General features: G+C 36.3%; 1 protein-coding gene across 7 annotated transcripts in view; it reads right to left on the reverse strand.

Annotated features, from left to right (window-relative positions):
- The window catches only part of LRAT (lecithin retinol acyltransferase), a 263547-nt gene that overhangs the window by 43312 nt on the left and 201165 nt on the right, over positions 1-19070 (reverse strand). For 6 of the 7 annotated variants that reach the window (XM_045055757.1, XM_045055756.1, XM_045055754.1 and 3 more), the window contains 2 exons: positions 1744-1948; positions 1517-1627 (listed from right to left, as the gene is read on the reverse strand). The gene's annotated coding sequence lies outside the window, so the exon portion shown is untranslated. Of the gene's footprint in view, positions 1-1516; positions 1628-1743; positions 1949-9866; positions 10346-19070 lie in introns of those variants that run through there. The other variant, XR_006596653.1, reaches the window with a different exon arrangement.

Consider the following 19070-nt stretch of genomic DNA (forward strand, 5'->3'; position numbering starts at 1 on the left):
AACCACAATGAGATACCACCTTACACCTGTTAGAGTGGCTAACATTAACAACTTGGGCAACAACAGATGTTGGCGAGGATGTGGAGAAAGAGGATCTCTTTTGCATTGTTGGTGGGAATGCAAGCTGGTGCAGCCACTCTGGAAAACAGTATGGAGGTTCCTCAAAAAACTAAAAATAGAACTACCCTACAACCCAGCAATTGCACTAATAGACATTTATCCAAGGGATACAGGTGTGCTGTTTCAAAGGGACACATGCACCCCCATGTTTATAGCAGCACTATCAACAATAGCCCAAGTGTTAAAGAGCCCAAATGTCCATCGATGGATGAATGGATAAAGAAGAAGTGGTATATATATACAATGGAGTATTACTCGGCAATCAAAAAAAATGAAATCTTGCCATTTGCAACTATGTGGATGGAACTGGAGGGTGTTATGCTAAGTGAAATTAGTCAGTCAGAGAAAGACAAATATCATATGACTTCACTCATATGAGGATTTTAAGACACAGAACAGATGAACATAGGGGAAGGGAAGCAAAAATAATATAAAAACAGGGAGAGGGACAAAACATAAGAGACTTAAATATGGAGAACAGAGGGTTGTTGGAGAGGTTGTGGGAGGGGGGAAGGGCTAAATGGGTATGAGGCATTAAGGAATCTACTCCTGAAATCATTGTTGCACTATATGCTAACTAATTTGGTTGTAAATTTGAAAAATAAAATTAAAAAGAAAAAAGAAAAAAAGAAAGAGAAGAGAGACCAAGTTGAATTGTAGGCTTATCACTTTCTCCATTAATCTCAGTGTACAGAAGTTCCCCCTTTATCTCTGGTTTCGCTTTCCATGGTTTCAGTTGCCTGTGGTCAACCCCAGCATCCAGCAGTAGGTGATCCTCTTTCCAACTTGTCTTCAGTAGGTCAGTAGTACCTCATGCTACTTCACAAAGTCTGTATCATTCACCTCATTGTATCTCATCACATAGCTATTTTATCAACTCACATCATCACAAGAAGGGTGAGTACAGTACAGTAAGATTTTTGAGAGAGACCACATTCACCTAACTTTTATTACAATATAGTGTTACAATTGTTCTATTTTATTATTGTTGTTGTTAATCTCTTACTGTGCCTAATTTATAAGTTAAACTTTATCATAGATATGTATATGTAGGAAAAAACATAGTACATGTAAGTGTTCAGTACTATTCACAGTTTCAGCCATCCACAGGGGGGTTGGAACATACTCACGGATCCCCACGGATCATATCCCCACGGATAAGAGGAGGAGCTATTATAGTCAGTATTTTTCATGAACTATACCCCCAGCTCTGCCCTGTATGTCATATCCAGGTATTTCCATGCACTGACCTCAAATAAACCACATTAGTATTTCCTGCCAAAATATCCTACATACCTGCCATATCATCTTTGTAGATACCAAAAAGAAAGAATAAGTAATGAAAAATAGAACAACAACTTTGGCAGAAAATATCAGATAGAGAAAATGAACATACCTTTAGGTCATCACCTATCTTGGGTAAATTTGGTGAAGCCAATGTGTCCAGTGTAAAAATGAGATCTTCGTGAAAGGTTTCAACGTGTTCTTCATTAATGTGGACAGCAACCTGAAAAAAAACATTTTTAAACCAGGACATGAGAAAAAAAGATTTTATGAAAAAGGAAGTTTGTGCTTATAATTTAGTTTAATTGGAATATTAACTGGTCAGTTCTTTACTCCCACCTTAGAAACTCTGTTTCTGAAGCTTTTTTGGAACTACATGGAGCATATGGTTTGTCATCTCTTAGTTTAAAAAACAACAAAAACCATAGAACTTTCTTCTAACTTCTCTTCTCCTCTGCTTCTGCACAAGCATTTCTCTCTCAGCAGTTCCTGCTTCTGCTTGCTGTTGGTGAGGAATGAGTGGCAATGAACTCCATCTGGTAGTCTGGGTAGACAAAGTTGAAGAAGCATAAACAAGTATGGCCTTGTAGCTGACACTAAATCAAAGACTCTTTGTTTCTTCTGGATTGATGACTGATGGCTGCCTCATCAGTACAGTCTCCCTGGAAAAGCATTTCCAGCTTCCTCACCCTGTCTCAGAACTGAATCAGGTGTGAGACACACCTTTTCTCAACTGCCAGCACCTTACAAAGGAGCTTTCTGTGTCAAAAGCAATGTCAGCTTCATTTTTTTTTTAAATCAGGGTGTGGTAAATCTGGCTCACACACCAATGTACAGTCAACTCATACTGTGACGGGAAATCTAGAATAGCATGTCTCAGACTGATTTATATGACTGCATTAGTTTACATGATTATATGAGGGTGGAGCCATGTCTTTTTCTTCTTTGTGTCCTAACTAGCACAGTCAGTGCCTGCAACATACAAGCTCTCAGTAAATGTATTAAACTTAAGAGTTTTATTATTTGTTATTTTTCAAAGCTGCCCTTGCAATTACTCTTGTTCCTGTTCATGACCAATGTAAGTGCTGTGAGAACTGGAACCAAGTTTCACAGAGTAGGTAGGCAACACATATCAACTGGCATGGTATTCTGCATATATTCTGGGATAGGACTATTTTACCTTCAAGCTGTCCCATCTTAAAAAAAAAAAAAAAATCTTCACTCTCCTCCCATCCTGTCCAGCCTGCTTAAAACTGCTGATTAGTTTTTCTTGCTCAAGGTTACCAAGGCAAAAATTACTGATTACACTGTGCCACTGTTATTTTAGCATACAGAGGGTTCACAGCTTGCCCATGCTTCCTGCTATTGCAAGTTCTTGGTAAAACTGAGATCTTTGGCAATAACAGGTTTCACTCACTTTACCAGGTGATCTGGCAAACATAGATGCAGCCATACTGAACGCTATTACTAGGTACTTACCTGCAGGTTCTCATTCAGGATATGTTCTTTCCAAATGTTAAGAAATAAACCAAATCAGAGGCATTTGAACATTTATTCTGATAATCTTTCAAATATTTCCAGATGGGGACCTTCACTGGCTATGAATCAGCTTATCCATTTCTCTATTTTTTATGACTTCACAGTGGCCTATGACTAGCAGATTAGTCATCTTGTCTCTTTATTAATGAGTGAAAAGGAGGATTTTTAAAATCAAATGATAAATCTGAATTGTAAATCACTTTTAAATATTAGTTTTATACTCATGCTATACACGGGCAGTTCTAGAAACTAGTTATCAATTTGTGATGGCCGAAATTTCCAGTAACTATCTGTAGACAGCATTGACTGGTGACACTACCCACCCCTTTTCCATCATGGAATATTCTAGCATTGTCCATGACCAACAAAACTGGATCATCTCAAGTTTCAGTGATATTACAGATAATTGAGAACTTGGCCATATTGCTAAATATCAAGTTGCCCCGAGTACCACCAATGAATCCGTCAATGTAAAATATTATATTTTGTTATTGTATTTTTTAAAACTCTAAGCAATTGTCTTTTCACATTCAGGAAGGTCATGGTCCAGGTGGATTATAAGGGCAAGTCCAGAAACTCCTCTACAGAATATATTTATACTATGGCTCTTGATAAAGATGAAGTGACTCTAACAAGTGATTGTTATTTTGGGGAAGAGTAAGAGTCTCAAAGCTTCCACTTGGAGTTAAAGAAGAAAGGAAAAAGGAAAAAGAAAATTATTTAGACAGATAGTGGCTTACAAATTTCTGGAAAGAATGAAAGAACAAATTCTCTGATATAAGAAATCCAATGAATTCCATACAAAGTAAGAAGGAATGGATACATGGTGAACATAACATAACATGGTGAAATTATAGAATACCAAAGACAAAAGAAGCCAGAAAAGAGAAGACTCATTATCATTAAAGGACAGCCAAACTGACAGTTAATTTTTCAGACTTTATTTTTAAGGCAGTTTTAGGTTCACAGTAAAATTGAGCAAAAAAAATACAGAGTTTCTATATATCCTTTACCCCTACACATACACAGCCTTCCCACTATCAATATCCTGTACGAGAGTGGTACATTTTTAAAAATCAACAAACCTACAGTGGTTCATTATCACCAAAATCAAAATTCATAGTTTACAGTAAGGTTCACTCTTGGTGTGCATTTTATGGGTTTGCACAAATGTATAATGACATGTATCTACCATTATAGTATTATATAGAATACTAAAAATCTTCTGTGCTTCACCTATTCATCCCTACCCACCCCCACCACTCAGCCCTGGCAACCACTGATCTTTTTACTGTCTCCATAGTTTTGCCTTTGCCAAATGTCATATACTTGGTATCATAACAGTATGCAGCCCTTTCAGATTGGCTTCTTTCAGTTAGTAATATGCATTTAAGGTTCCTTCATGTGTTTTCATGGCTTGATAGCTCATTTCTTTTTAGCACTGAATACTATTTCACTGTCTGATGGACCATAGTGTACCTATCTATTCACCTATCGAAGGATATCTTTGTTGCTTCCAAGTTTCGGCAACTATGAATAAAACTGCCATAAATATCTGTGTGCAGCATATTATGTGAACATAAGTTTTCAACCCATTTGGGTAAATATCAAGAAACACAATTGTTGAATCATATGGTAAGAGTATGCTTAGTTTGTAAGTAACTGCCAAACTGTCTTCCAAAGTGGCTGTACCATTTTGCATTCCCACCAGCAACGACACAGAGCTCCTGTTGCAGACATCCGCACCAGCATTTAGTGTGGTCAGTGTTCTGGTATCTCATTTTAATTTGCATTTCCCTAATGACATATGATATTGAGCATCTTTGCATATGCTCATTGCCATTTGTTTATCTTCTTTGGTGTGGTGTTTTTTAAGGTCTTTTGGTCATATTTTAATTGGGTTGTTTGGTTTATTATTGTTGAGTTTTAATAGTTCATTGTATATTTTGGATAACAATCTTTTATCGGACAGGTATTTTGCAAATATTTCCTCTCTTAATGAAAAAAAGCATCAACAGATATAAAAGTAAAATTTCTGCAGAATGACAAAAGGCTAAATTCACAAGTTTGGAAATGTGCATTTAAAAACACAACTTCAAAGTATGGAGAGAAAAACTGAAATAATTATAACAAGAAATTGAAACATCTATTATGCTATGATATTGTAATATAGTCTCTTAGCAAATAATAGCTCAAACAGCCAAAAAGGAAAACAAAACAAATCAAATCAGTTGGAACACAGAAGATCTAGACAATATATCAGCAAGTTTGAACTTATGTGTGCATGTGTGTGTGTGTGCGTGTGTGTCTGTGTGTGTGTATACACATTTGCCAATTAGAGAACACACACATGTATGTATCTACACTTGCCAGTTAGAGAATACACATTTTTTTCAAGCATACAAGAAATGTCTAGGAGACTAACCACATACTAAGCTATAAAGTAAATCTCAACAAATTTCAGAAAAAAACCCCAGTATCATTTATTATTTTTTATAATAATATAATTAGATTAGAAACCAATACCAAAATAAGTAGAAACCATAAAAATTTGGAAATTTTAAAATATACAAAAAATCCAAGTAACTCATGAGTAAAAAGGGAACATAAAAGAATAAAAAACCCACAAAATTAACATGCAGAATGTTGGCATTACAGCACTAAGAGAAGTATTTATAGCCCTAACTCATTATATGAGAAAAGAAAAAAGATGGAAAATTAATGAGCTAAGCACTCAGCATAAGAAGTTAGGAAGAGATCAGCAAAACAGACACACAAAAAGTAGAAGTAATAAAGGCAAGAGCAGAAATTAATGAGATAAAAAGTAAATATACAATAAATAAATTAAAAACCCAGGTATTAGTCTTTGAATGAATAATAAAAATGAAAAACCACCACCACCACCACAACAAAACTTTAGCAAGGCTGGATCATGAGAAAAACCCAGAAAGGACAAACAAAATCACAACAAGGGGGCATTACTTTAGATGCAAAAGAGATTAAAATATAGAATGATTATGTAATTATTCACTCATGGTAGTAAATTTGAAAAAATACAACAACAAAGTCCTAGAAATATATGGCTACAAAAACTAATTCAAGAAAAGAATTTAGGGGGTCGCCTGAGTGGACCAGTCAGTTAAGCATCCAACTTCAACTCACGATATCATGGTTTGTGAGTTGGAGCCCCATGTCAGGCTCTGTGCTGACAGCTCAGAGCCTGGAGCCTGCTTCAGATTCTGTGTCTCCCTATCTCTGCCCTCTCCTGCTTGGGCTCTGTCCCTCTCTCAAGAATAAATACACATTAACCAAAAAAATTTTTTAAAGAAAAAAAGGAAAAGAATTTAGGGGGGTCTGGGTGTCTCTGCTGGTTGGGCATCCAAGTCTTCATTTCAGCTCAGGTCATGAGCTCACGGTCTGTGGGATGAAGCCCCACATCCAGCTCTGTGCTGATGGTGCAGAACCCGTTTGGGATTCTCTTTCTCTGTCTCTCTCTCCATCTCTCTCTATAATTACATCATAAATTTCTTTTTGTATAAATCCGTATTTTCCTCATGTCTACACTTCTTAGAGCCAGAATTGTCATGAAGAGTAGCAGCTCTGTAAAACAAGGAAGCTGCTTTGTCAGTGCTTTGTAGGATTAGCACTTTATTCGAGATTCTTTGGGCCTTAATTCTAAGAAAATAAATAGAACTTCATACGAGCCAAGCAAAATAGGCTTCTCCTTTGGATTATAATGCCTTCTAACATTCTTGGGCTCTTTGTTTTTATGTTAGTGCCTGGTAGGTAACAAAAATTAAAAAAAGAAAAATGGGAGAATTTCTTCCAAAAAGTAGCATGAACCTCAAATAAACTGGTTTGCTATAAAGCTTAGTAACACCAGGGAAAAAACTAGAACCACGTATCTTTCAAGATTACATGTTTTCTTGTCTTCATTGCCATTCTCAGAATGTATCTCAGTTCTCTGCAAGATGCAAAATTAATTCCTTTATGTAACTGAGCCCTTACAGTTAATATTAATGTAGCTATTTATTTTAAAAGTCTACTGCCACTTCTAAAAATGTCTGAGGGAGTTTACGTATTAGCCCATAGTTCAAAGGCATACTATTATGTTTAAATGCAAAATAAAACAAACTCTGGAAAACATAAAGAAGTTGATGCTATCAAGGACCAGTCATGTTCTGCCTTTTTTGAATGGCTCCCTACCACAAACACTACCTCTTTCCTACACCCTTAAGTAGAGGTTGTTTGTTCCTGAACTTTCCACCTAACAATAGGGGTTGGCTGGGTTTGTTCAACAGAATCAGCAGTACAATGACATTGTTAAGAGTGTGGACTATGGAGCCAAACCACCTGGATGGAAGCCATGACTATGCACCTTGAGCAAGATATTAAATGTCACAGAGCCTCAGTTTCCTCACTTGTAAAATGGGGGCTAATAATAGTATTTACCTCAGAGGTAAGAATTAAATGAGCTTAGTATCTGTAAAGTACTTAGAACAGAACCTGGCGCACAGTAGGTGCTAAATAACAATTACCACCTGCCTATTCAATATTCTGCCAACCTCCTGTCAAAATTCTTCCTCTGAAACTTGTGCCTCTCAAATTTTCTATCCTCCATCACTTGCTGTTCCTCTCATCACTCTCTGATTAGTATCAGAGATTTTGGAGCATGGCCTATGATTTTTCTCTCCACCCCAAATCTGCCATAATCCTGCTGTCTTCAGAGTTCATGCGGATGGCCCTTCCAACACCCAGTGCTTTGGCTTCTTCGTCTCCAATGCCCCTCATCTCCACACAGATATCGACAACTCACCCCTTTTCCTTATTAGTACCTGCAGCTACTCCACCTGTAAGATCTTAAACCATACCATTCAACTTTCTTACCACAAACTGCCATTATCCTCATTGCTCCCAATAATGCCTGCTTATCCATCAGGATTGTGACTGAAGTCTTATCCCACTCACTCCACGTGTCACGTGCTTTTTTTCTGGTTTTGCTTCCATTGCCATCTTGCTTTGGCTCAGCACTGTAACCTCTTAAATAACATCTTCAGCTTCTCACTCTTCTTGCTCTTTTTTTCCTTCTGCAATACTTACCCAAATGTGGATCAGTTCAGCGTTCTTTGCTTCTAACACCACACTAAGTGAATCACTCAACCATATGTATAGGAACCATTAACTCATGGTCTCGCTTCTCAGCCCAGCTCGCCATTCCCCTCGCGAGCCCTGCATTTCTTTGCAAACCTCCTGCTCCCCTGCTCTTCTCTCATATCAAGTCACCAAGTTCCACCTGAACCACTTCCTAAGTATCTTTTGAATCTAAAAGCCCTGCTTGATTTCTTCTCTCATCATCTCTACCCATCTCTTTTACCATCTCCAAAATATTCTCCTCTCAGCTACCAAAGTAATCTTCCTAAAAATTCAGGTACCATCATGTTCCCTACATACTTAATTCCCTTCAGGAGCTCCCGACTGCTTCCTGATGGAGGACTGACCCCATAGCTTGACCCCAAGGCCCTCTGTGACTAGGCCGTGTTTACCTCTCTAAACTTCTTTCCCGATTCTTCCAGCCTGCACCTTACACACTCAGTTACTTGTCCTTCCTTGAATGTGCCATATTCTCTCAGACCTCATGCATCTCATATGCTACCTCCTTTGCAAGGATTGCCCTTTTTCTTCTTTTTCTACCTGGGTAATTCCTGTTGATCTGTTACGGTTCACTTCAAGTGTTACTTCTCGTCAACTCTGGGGTAGAGACTTCCCTGACCCTTCCTCTTCCTGAGTAGGCTGCCTGGGTGTCTCTCTTTGTTCTTCTATGTGTGTTATCTCTTTTTAAGTACTTGCCATGTTCCTGGCACCAGTAAATGGTTCATGGATTAGTGAATAAGCAAAGACATCCCATTTCCATAAAATAATGGTAAAAACTACAGTAGCATTTCATTTTACACATCCATTTAGAATAGAGGTTTTTAAAACTAGTGGAGTTAGTTTTGACGGGGTCAGTATTACAGAGTGACTGACACTCCAGGTAGCTGGCAACTCAAGCTCTCAAGTAACTGGCTCACCAAAACCGAGAATTTGATTGATTGCTACCACTTACGGGAAGCCCAACAATATATTAAACACCTAAGACTGTCTTTTAGCTCTTCTGGAGGCAAGAGTGGATTTAGCAGCTCTACATATCACATCCCCATATATCAACGCTTAATAGAGAAAGGTCTTTCTCTCTTGTATTTCTTTGTTAAAAAGGCAACAAAAATCCTTTTCCAGAACCTTCCCCCATCCCTACCATCACAGTACAGTACAACCTTGGTTTGCAAACATAATTCATTCCAGAAACATGCTTGTAATCCAAAGCGTTTGTGTATCTAAGAGAATTTCCCCAAAAGAAATAATGGAAACTCAGATGATTCATTCCACAACCCAAAAATATTCATTTAAAACAATTACATGGGGTGCCTGGGTGGTTCAGTTGGTTCAGCTGCCGACTTCAGCTCAGGTCATGATCTCATGGCTCGAAGAAGTCTCGTTGAGTTCAGGCCCCACTTCAGGCTCTCTGCTGACAGCTCAGAGCCTGGAGGCTGCTTCATATTCTCTGTCTCCCTCTCTCTCTGCCCCTCCCCTGCTTGTGCTCTGTGTCTCTCAAAAATAAATAAACATTAAAAAATTTTTTTTAAAAATTACAATACTGTAATATAATACAAAATAGTAAACAAAATACAAAATACAAAAAAAAAAACAAACAAATTAACCAGCACTTACCTTTAAAAACCTTTATGGACGGTGTGAGGGAGACAAGAAAGAGGAAGCTTGTTGTGTAGGACGACTTTCATGATCACTAACAGAATCACTGCTATCTGTTGGCTCAGTGGAATTGTTTTCTTTTCGTGCAACTTTAACAAGGAACCTATCCAATGACACTTGCTTTTTCCTTCTTTTGAGGATTTCATGGAAATGTGACATTGCATTGTCATTAAACAGATTAATTACTCTCACTGCTACAGCCTTATTCGGGGGGTGCTGTTTTACAAAATTTTGCACTGTTCCCACATTTGACACATCTCCCTAATGTCATTTGAAGTGGGGGATTCCTTCACCTTTTTCTCCTCCTCCTCTGCAGAGGAGATACAAACATAGACTTCGGATAAAATCTTGCAATTTCGGCCACTCACATACCTCATTCGTACTTCTCAATGATTTCTTTCTTAACTTCCGCCATAATCATGTCCTTCTTCTTACTGCCTTTCTTTTCAACCTTCTTCTGCATGGGGACCATTGTATATGCTCACACAGATGTTGACTACAGTACAGCATTAATAAACTCTTGTCATGTACTGTATTTAATGTAACGGGCAATAAGGCAGCAGAGGAAAGGGTCTATATCTGCAGGCAGCCTGACCTAGAATGAAGCAAAGCATTCCTGAGCTTACTCTTGTATGGAAAAGCAAAGAACTGTCCATAGGTGCTTTGAAGTGACAAAAAATACACTAGTGCCCATTGTGAGCACCTTCCAATATTCTGAAAAATCACTCATTGCTGCCAAACACTGCAGCATGAGACAGAGCACCCAAGCATGGGAGACGATCACCCACAATCCCGCAGTGAGACAGAGAGAGAGAGAGAGAGAGAGAGAGAGAGAGAGAGAGAAGAACCATTGGCTCAGTTGTGATCATGTGACAGTCGGCATCACGTACTACTAGTATTGTAAGGCATTTCTCGTTTATCAAGTTAAAATGTATTAGAAATGTTTGCGCATCTTGTGGAACACTCACAGAACAAGTTACCCACAATCCAAGGTTTTACTATAGTTCCTTCCAATCTCACAGGCCAAAGCCAGATCAAATTCCAAACCCCTAAACTGGTCACAGACATGGGGAATGGGGGCATTATTTTGGCTTAGAACAATCCCATCAGGATATAACTGAGTCACCTGAAGGGAAAGGGCACTAAAACAAAATTAGAGTTATAATTAAGGATGAGGAGAGAAATGGCTGTTTGTGTAGGCAACTGGCAGTCTTTGCTAAAACGTGTGTCATCACTGAACAAATGTAGATTTAGCATTAGGCACATTATAGTTTGATTCCCATCTTTGCCATTTTCTGGTCGTGTGACCTTAGGCAACCTTTCTTCCCTTTTAAGACTCAATTTCCTCATCTATATAGCATTATTGTGAAGATTAAATGAGATCACATATATAATGTTGCTAACCCACACTGAACATTCATTCATTCATTTAAAAAGATTTTTTGAACATCTACAACGTGCCAGGCATTATGTCCCAGGATATAGAAGTGAATAAGATAGACAGGCTCCCTCCCTTCATATAATTTATTAGCAATAAATGTTAGTTTCAAAATTTCCTAATTTTTCTAAGAAATTCAGAAGGACTTTGATTACTTTGACAATCACTTAAAAATTTTTTTTCATGTTTATTTATTTTTGACAGAGAAAGAGACAGAGTACAAGTGGGGGTGGGGGGGGTGCGGAAACAGAGAAAGAGGGAGACACAGAATCCAAAGCAGGCTCCAGGCTCTGAGCTGTCAGCCCAGAGCCTGATGCGGGGCTCGAACCCACAAACCACGAGATCATGACCTGAGCTAAAGCCATATGCTTAACTGACTGAGCCACCTAGGTGCCCCATCTTGACAATCACTTTTTAAAGAAACTCAGTGTTTTCAGGAGTACGTATGACTTCTGAAGTTTTATATTTGATGTGTGAAGATTCAGAAACATTTATTTTTTTCCTTTTGGTTTATTCTGTTTAATTAAAATTATCAGAGAGATTTATATTTTTATCAGTATATTGTCACGTGAATGCTATCCTGATTCCTAGACTACAGATGATTGGTAAAATGCAATATTTTTAGAAGCGAATAACCGAGACAATATCCAATATGATCTTACAGCCCTGAGGAAAAAAAATTCAGATGCAAGAGCATGCAGTCTGTCTATCTGAGTAGTCATATACTTGGTCTAGAGTTAACAGATCCAACTCATGGGGAGGGTTAACTGTCACTCAATAGGAACAATCAGGTAATTAGGGTGACCCATTCCCCATTCACACCCATTAACAATTATAAACAGTAGAGTTGAAAAGGCTTGTAAAGACTAACCTCTCACAAAAACACTTATGTGTGAAAGTGTAATTAAGATACTGTGGTAGCAGATTAAGGAGTCTCTCTTACCTTAACCTTGTTTTGAGATACAGTAAGAAATCTGGTTGTAAAACAGGAGATCTAGAGATATGATACAAAAGAAGGGAGAATAAACATTAAGTTTACAAATCTGGGGGCCCAGAAAAGAGGAACCTCTGCTCACTTATCATGCCTGACCTACCTCTATCTAGTTTTCTTTTTTTTTTTAACGTTTATTTATTTTTGAGACAGAGAGAGACAGAGCATGAACGGGGGAGGGTCAGAGAGAGAGGGAGACACAGAATCTGAAGCAGGGTCCAGGCTCTGAGCTGTCAGCACAGAGCCTGATGCAGGGCTCGAACGCACAGACCGTAAGATCATGACCTGAGCCAAAGTCGGACGCTCAACCGACTGAGCCACCCAGGCAACCCCATCTAGTTTTCTTATTGACCATATATACTGAGCTGTTTCTTATTTGCATTTTTCTTTGATCCTACCAAGGAACTGAGATTTTTTTTTTTATCAAGAAGTGTCTTTATATACATGGAAACCAAGCATTACTGAGTCATTAAAAGTTGAACTGTTTTTCTAGTACTACCTATGGATTTTCTCCAGCTCATGTCCTCATTCAGTCTCTCTTAAGACCAAACGAGTACCTAAAAGAAGTGTAGGTGGCTAGGGCACAATTACTAGACATGGACAAAGGTGAATGGGCTTTTATGTCATCTAACATTTAACTTTAATCACAAATATGAGGGTCAGAAGGAAATCTACAAATCCAGTGTGGACAATGTGTCCACAAAAGTTATCAAGAGGAACACAGACATAGGGACGGCACTGAAAGTTTGTGGACAGAATTAACCAAGAGTTGAGACTAGAGACAAAGTCTGTTATTAAATTTTATGGCATGTGAGATTAAGTTTATGAGACCAAATATCTTGGAATCCTGAGGCATTTCTACAGTGAAATAAAATATTTATACAAAAAAGTTCAAGAAACAGACATGTATAGCTCTGATGACTTATCAACATCCATGTAATCACCACCAATGTCAAGAAATGGATTGTTGCTTGCAAATGAGAAGACTCCTTCTCCCCCTCCCAATAATTAATGTCCCCAGCAAAGGTAATCACTATCCCCACTTTGATGAAAATAATTTCCTTACTTTTTTCTTTCTTTTTTTTTTTTCTTTTAGAGAGAGCACGAATGGGAGGGAGGGGCAGAAGAGAGAGAGAAAGAGAATCTTAAGCAGGCTCCACGCTCAGTGTGGAGCCTGACCGAGGGCTCAATATCACTGCCCTGGGATCGTGATCTGAGCCAAAATCAAGGGTTGGACGCTCAATCTACTGAGCCTCCAAAGTGCCCTTTTCTTGCTTTTCTTTATAGTTCTTCCACCTAAGTTTGCATCCTCAAACACTAGTTTGTTTGGTTTTTTGGGGGGTTTTTTTGCCTGCTTTTTCAACTTCATATATAAATGGAATTTATACATATTCTCTTGTTCTTTACTTATTTAATTCAACATTATATTTGTGAGGTTCACACATCTTGTTGAATGTTAGTATAATGTATTCAGTTACAAAAAGTAAATACTATACAGTAAATTTTAGTTACTGTATAATATTCCATTGAAATAATGGACTACAACTTATTTCCCAGTTCTCTTCTTACATGTTTTAAAAGCCAAAGAAGTTTTCATCTCTTTTTCTACCTACACAGATTCTCATTATAGTGAAGATATGGACTATCGTTTTCACTTATTAAATTGGCTAATTTAAGGGAGAGAAACAAAAAAGTTTCTTAAATTCAGTGTGCTTCAGAAAAGGGGTAATTGGAGAGAGTTGATTCTGATTGGGCTGGTGGAAGGTGGAAGGAGATCCAAGGAGGTTACTTTTCCCAATTTTTGCAAAGGAGAAACACTTGAGGCCATGCTCCAAACCAAATAGCTCTGTCCTCTGTCACTGAAAAAGGAGCAAGAAAAACATGGCTACATGGGCAGCGAGTATGTGCTTGATATGAAAGAGAGAAAGAGCATGTGCATGTACACATGCACAAAAGGACTTCAATTCTAGTTGTCATTCCATTAATTCCTGATACTGGTTTCGATATATTTGCTGTGTGGTGGTCATGAAAGCAGAACTGTTCTAGTAATCACAGACTTGTTACAAACAAGGGCTGCTACCTTGCACTGGACTGGGTTATTGTTCAGCAAATACTCAGCCCTCCTCCACCTCTCTCTTATAATGAAGTATATTTTCCTATCTTTGGGCTTGGCCATATGACATGCTTTGGCCACTGGGAAATCAACAGGTGTGATAGAAATAGCAGCTCTAAATATGCTTGACTGGTGGACTCATGCTCTTGTGCTCCAGTGATCTGCCAAAAAAGCAAGCCCTGGTTGGCCTCTCCCCTGGGCCCCAGAAGGAAAAATGTGGAGCAGACCTGAACCCACACCATAGCCAACCAATTCGCAACTTGGAGCAGAGCTGCCCACGCCAGATGCGTCTACGTCAGCCAGGCTGAAGGTGACCAGTGCAAGAATAAATGTTTGTTATTGTGAGCCACTGAGTGTTGACCACTTTGCTATTATAATGACAAAAACTGTTTTATAGCTATAGTCAGAGTTGTAAAGATCAGGCCATTATCACTCCTTAATAGTAATGGAGCTCCATTTACCTCAATCTACATTTGCTCCATAAAACCAGGGATTCAGATTTCAACACTTTTTTTTTTAAGTTTATTTATTTATTTTGAGGGTGGGGAGGAAGAGAGAGGAGAGAGAGAATACCAAGCAGGCTCCTCATTGTCAGCACGAAGCCCAATGAGGGGCTTGAACCCACAAAACCGTGAGATCATGACCTGAGCTGAAGTCAGAAGTCAAGAATTGGATGCTTAACTGACTGAGCCACCCAGGTGCCCCATTTGTTTTTTGTTTTTTGTTTTTTTTAAGCTCAAATACTTGCTTCCCAGAGACCTATGACCAGATCTTTTTGGAATTTGAAGAAGGGGCTGGTAGGAGATGGAAATAGATAGCTTGGGGTCAGTGGAAAGGATCTAGCATCAGTTAGGAACTTTTTGAGCCTTGGCTATACCCCTTGGGAAAATGGCAGAAGAGACCACAATTGCATTCACGTAGCAGGTATGCTGTTCTGGGCTTATTCAGAGCGGTGGGAGAGGTCCTATTCTGGTGTGAGGTATACAAAGGGTTAGGGCATAGGTCAGTTATGGTTTTTAATAGCTAACTGTTGAGCTCAACAAAGCTATCCTCTAGGACAAGTATAGGTTTAGGAGTTTAATACTTCACATACATGGAAACATGGTAACTTTCATATCCTCCTGGTGAGACTGTAAGTTGATCTAATGCTTCGGAGAACTTGGCAGTAACTGGAGGTTACTTTGGAGAACAAGTACATATTAAATAATGTTGAAGATGCTCATATTTTAACATCCAGTAATTTGGTCCTGGATGAATCTGGTAATGGATGAGACCAATGGTGCCTCACCTGAAGGGGCATTTTTGTTTATAATAGTGATGGGAGGCTTACTACCACATGTAGGGGGTGGGGATCAGGTATCCTCTATGTCCTGTAACCTGAAGGATAGTTCCATTAAAAAACAAAACAAAACAAAACAACAACAACAACAACAACAACAAGTGTCCTGGATCCTCCATGACTTTACAAGGCCTAGTAGAGGATTCACGTAGATGAAAAGTCTGTTTATAATTACCTAAGAGTATAACAACTTTGTTTCAGATATAAATACCAAGTATTTTTTGGTAAGATTTTAATATATATCAACTTTCCAGGGATGCAGCTACTGGAAAAGTGAAGATTGTATTTTGTCTTGTTCAGAACCTCGTTGCTCACATCACCAATGGCAACACCACTTTTGAGTTTTGAGTTTCCAATATCACAAGATTCTATGAGTCTGCACTTGTAGGTAACTTCATTTTGTCTCCTAATATACTACAGTGTATTTGTAGCCACTGACATATTGAATACAATTATTTTATTAAAGTTTGTTTTCTTATATTTCTACTTTATTTCACAATAAATGCATTACATTTGGTTGTTTTAAATGTGTAGATGAGTTAATTATGAATTTCATTTCAAGATAGTTAATGGGGTGATATATTGTTATATATATTTGTTAATAATAAAATACATTTATTATAAGAAGAGCACATTGGGTCTGACAGTACTGAGAATTACTGCACTAGATAAATTCTCATATGCAACCAAAGAGATAAAAAAAAAATGTAGTATAGAACTTCTCTCCAACAGAGTAGTCACTAACCACATTAATTAAAATTAAATTAAATTAAAAATTAAGTCCCTCAGTCACACTGACATTTGAAGTGTTCAGTAGCCATATGTAGCTAGTGGCTACAGTATTGTAGAGTACAGATATTTCCATCAGTACCCAAATTTCTATTGGACAGAATTGGTTTAGAATATTAGGGCAACAATGTTTATAATATTAAAAACTTGAAAGCAACCTATGTTTTCATTAAAAGGGGAATGGAAAAGTAACTGGAATGCTATATATAGTGATGGAAATGAACGCTTACATGTATCAACACAGATGAATCCCTCAAATAACACTGAGAAAATCAAAAGACCTACATTTGAATGTCTTGCTTGATACATCTCTGAAGACAAGGGAAATAAAAGCAAAAAATGAACTATTGGGACCTCATCAAGATAAAAACTTCTGCACAGCAAAGGAAACAATCAACAAAACTAAAAGGCAAACAACATAATGGGAGAAGATACTTGCAAATGACATATCGGATAAAGGGTTGGTATCCAAAATCTATAAAGATTTCCAAACTCAACACCCGAAAAACAAATAATCCAGTGAAGAAATGGGCAGAAGACATGAACAGACACACACATATATATATAACATGTATGTATATATATGTGTGTGTGTGTGTGTGTGTGTGTGTGTGTGTGTGTGTGTATATATATATGTATATATATAAAATGGGTACTACCAAGCAATGAAAAAGAATGAAATCTTGCCATTTGCAACAACGTGGATAGAACTGGAGGGTATTATGCTAAATGAAATAAATCAGCGAGAGAAAGACATATCATAAGCTTTCACTCATATGTGGAATTTGAGAAACTTAACAGAAGACCATGGGGGGAAAGGAAGGGAAAAATAGTTTCAAACAGAGAGGGAGGCAAACCATAAGAGACTCTTAAATACAAAGAACAAACTGAGGGTTGATGGGGGCAGGGAAAATGGGTGATAGGCATTGAGGAGGGCACTTGTTGGGATGAGCACTGGGTGTTGTACATAAGAGATGAATCATGGGAATCTATTCCTGAAGCCAAAAGCCCAGTGTATACACTGTGTTAGCAAACTTGACAACAAATTATTTGTGTGTGTGTGTATATATATATATATACATATAATTTTATATACACATATATAACCTTTTATATATACACACACACACACACACACATATGTGTGTGTGTGTGTGTGTGTATATATATATATACATATATATATATATATATATATATATATATAAAACCTGACATTGAACATAATAATACTATGTGTTATTTAGGGATCCATATGTAGCAAAAATATTTTTTAAATGCATGGGAACGATAAACACCAAATTCAGGAGAGCAGTTATCTCTGGCAGCAAGGGAAGAGATGCAATTGGAGAGGAGTAAAATGGGGGCTTACCTGTACTTAAAACGTTTTATTTCTTCAGATATAAGGTGGACATACAAAGATTCATTATTATTTGTATATTTTAATACAAAGAATATACATTATTTTGTGTCATTTTTGTAGATATTAAATATTGCAAAATAAAATTTAAAATGTTTTTATTTATTTATTTATTTTTTATACATTTTTTAATTACATTTTTAAAGAGAGCACATTGGTCTGACAGTACTGATAAAAGGCACATAGATAAATACATAAAAAAAAAAAAAAAAAAACAAAAAAAAAAAAAAAAAAAAAAAAAATTAAAAAAAAAAAAAAAAAAGTACACTAAAAAAAAAAAATAAAAATCAAAAAAAAAAAAAAAAAAAAAAAAAAAAAAAAACAAAGCAATAAAAAAAAAAAAACAAAAAAAAAAAGAAAAAAAAAATCAACACAAAATACAAAAAAAAAAAAAAAAAACAAAAAAAAAAAAAAAAAAACAAAAAAAAAAAAATAAAAAAAAAAAAACAAAAAAAATAAAAAAACAACATAAAGAAAAAAAATAAATAAAAAAAAAAAAAAAAAATAAAAAAAAAAAACAAAAAAAAAAAAAATGAAAAAAAATATATATAAAAAAATATAATATAAAAATAAAAAAACAAAAAAAACTACCAAAAGAGAAAAACAAAAAATGAAAGAAAAAAAAAAAAAGAAAAAAAAAAAAATAAAAAAAAAGACAAAAAAAAAAAGAAAAAAAAAAAAAGAAAAAAATAAAAAAAAAAAATAAAAAAAAAAAAAAAATAAAAAAAAACAAAAAAAAATAAAAAAAAAAACAAAAATATACAATAAAAACACATAAATATATATACATATATATAACACACAAATAAAAAAACATATAATATATATACATATAAAACATATATATATATAAAAAAAAAAATATAATAAACTAATATAGAAATAGGCATAAATAATAAAAAAAAAAAAAAAAAAAAAAAAAAAAAAAGAAAAATTAAAAAAAAAAAAAAAAAAAAAAAAAAAAAAAAATAAATAAAAATACAAAAAAAAATTAATACAAAGAAACAAATCATTTTTGTAGATATTAAATATTGCAAACAAAAAAAAATTTAAAATTTTATTTATTTATTTAACATTTTTAAAATTTATTTTTGGGACAGAGAGAGAGCAGAAGCAGAGAGAGAGAGAGAGAGACACAGAAAACAGGCTCCAGGCTCTGAGCCATCAGCCCAGAGCCTGACGCGGGGCTCGAACTCACCGACCGCGAGATCGTGACCTGGCTGAAGTCGG

Source organism: Felis catus, chromosome B1, assembly GCF_018350175.1.
Source record: "Felis catus isolate Fca126 chromosome B1, F.catus_Fca126_mat1.0, whole genome shotgun sequence".
Taxonomy (NCBI): Eukaryota; Metazoa; Chordata; class Mammalia; order Carnivora; family Felidae; genus Felis; species Felis catus.